Here is a 2369-nt window from a genome sequence, read left to right as displayed (position 1 = left end):
TCTCTCTCTCTCTCTCTCTCTCTCTCTCTCTCTCTCTCTCTCTCTCTCTCTCTCTCTCTCTCTCTCTCTCTCCCTCTCTCTGATAGTGACTTGAACACATCCATGATACAGATACCGTGAGCCAGGACTCAGTGATACAGATACCGTGGAGACCAAAATGATACATATACTATGGAGGATACGAGGATACATCTGATACATATACCGTAGGGGGGGGGGGGAGAGAAGGGAACTAGGCATTGACTTGTTCTCAGATAAAAAAAACATTTTCTGACAGTGTATTGGTCTCTGTCTTTACTGAAGTGTCTTCAGACGTCAGTGTCCGTCTTGGGTAAGTTCCCGCGGCAGTCTTCTGAAGATTCTTAAACTCTCTGAGAATCTAAAGTGGCCGAACCAGTCCCCGGACAGTCCTCTGGCGTCACGGGAGGCTCACAGCTGGTTCATCCCCTGGAGAGAGGAGGCTCACAGCTGGTTCATCCCCTGGAGAGAGAGGAGGCTCACAGCTGGTTCATCCCCTGGAGAGAGAGGAGGCTCACAGCTGGTTCATCCCCTGGAGAGAGGAGGTTCACAGCTGGTTCATCCCCTGGAGAGAGAGGAGGCTCACAGCTGGTTCATCCCCTGGAGAGAGAGGAGGCTCACAGCTGGTTCATCCCCTGGAGAGAGAGGAGGCTCACAGCTGGTTCATCCCCTGGAGAGAGAGGAGGTTCACAGCTGGTTCATCCCCTGGAGAGAGAGGAGGCTCACAGCTGGTTCATCCCCTGGAGAGAGAGGAGGTTCACAGCTGGTTCATCCCCTGGAGAGAGAGGAGGCTCACAGCTGGTTCATCCCCTGGAGAGAGGAGGCTCACAGCTGGTTCATCCCCTGGAGAGAGAGGAGGCTCACAGCTGGTTCATCCCCTGGAGAGAGGAGGCTCACAGCTGGTTCATCCCCTGGAGAGAGAGGAGGCTCACAGCTGGTTCATCCCCTGGAGAGAGGAGGCTCACAGCTGGTTCATCCCCTGGAGAGAGGAGGCTCACAGTTGGTTCATCCCCTGGAGAGAGAGGAGGCTCACAGCTGGTTCATCCCCTGGAGAGAGAGGAGGCTCACAGCTGGTTCATCCCCTGGAGAGAGAGGAGGCTCACAGCTGGTTCATCCCCTGGAGAGAGAGGAGGCTCACAGCTGGTTCATCCCCTGGAGAGAGAGAGGCGGTTCACAGCTGGTTCATCCCCTGGAGAGAGAGAGGAGGTTCACAGCTGGTTCATCCCCTGGAGAGAGAGAGGCGGTTCACAGCTGGTTCATCCCCTGGAGAGAGAGGAGGCTCACAGCTGGTTCATCCCCTGGAGAGAGAGGAGGTTCACAGCTGGTTCATCCCCTGGAGAGAGAGAGGCGGTTCACAGCTGGTTCATCCCCTGGAGAGAGAGGAGGCTCACAGCTGGTTCATCCCCTGGAGAGAGGAGGCTCACAGCTGGTTCATCCCCTGGAGAGAGAGGAGGCTCACAGCTGGTTCATCCCCTGGAGAGAGGAGGCTCACAGCTGGTTCATCCCCTGGAGAGAGAGGAGGCTCACAGCTGGTTCATCCCCTGGAGAGAGAGGAGGCTCACAGCTGGTTCATCCCCTGGAGAGAGAGGAGGCTCACAGCTGGTTCATCCCCTGGAGAGAGAGGCGGTTCACAGCTGGTTCATCCCCTGGAGAGAGAGGCGGTTCACAGCTGGTTCATCCCCTGGAGAGAGGAGGCTCACAGCTGGTTCATCCCCTGGAGAGAGAGGAGGCTCACAGCTGGCTCATCACGCGGAAAGTCCCAGGTGGCTGCACTCTTGGGGGCGGGTGAACCCCAGCTGAGACATCTGGTGTCTCAAGATTGCGACCCAGGCCACACGCGCCTCGGCTGCCCTCGGAGGAGGAGGACAAGGATCGAGGCTTCTGAAAGGAAGTTTGTGATGCGTGCGCATGCGATTCACACGCGACAATAGGCAGAGCATGACGCGTTCGCTGTGCGTATTCACATATGAAATTATTACATAAAGAACTTCTCCCCCACAACCTCTTCCCCACCTCCACAACTACTCCACCTGACCTATTGAGGTGTGTAAGGGTAGTTCTTCCTCTCAGCCGACAGTACAAGTCGCAGCGCCCAGGCTAACCAGGACCCAGATTCACGAAGCAGTTACGCGAGTACTTACGAACGTGTACATCTTTTCTCAGCCTTTGACAGCTTTGGTTACATTTATTAAACAGTTTACAAGCATGAAAACTTCCCAATCAACTGTTGGTATTGTTATAAACAGCCTCCTTGTGCTTCGGAGCTCATTAACTATTTAATAATTGTAAACCAAGCCGAAAAAGATTGAGAAAAGATATACAGGTTCGTAAGTGCTTGCGTAGCTGCTTCG

This window comes from Procambarus clarkii, chromosome 10 (assembly GCF_040958095.1).
Source record: "Procambarus clarkii isolate CNS0578487 chromosome 10, FALCON_Pclarkii_2.0, whole genome shotgun sequence".
Lineage (NCBI taxonomy): Eukaryota > Metazoa > Arthropoda > Malacostraca > Decapoda > Cambaridae > Procambarus > Procambarus clarkii.
This window is presented reverse-complemented; position numbering follows the sequence as displayed.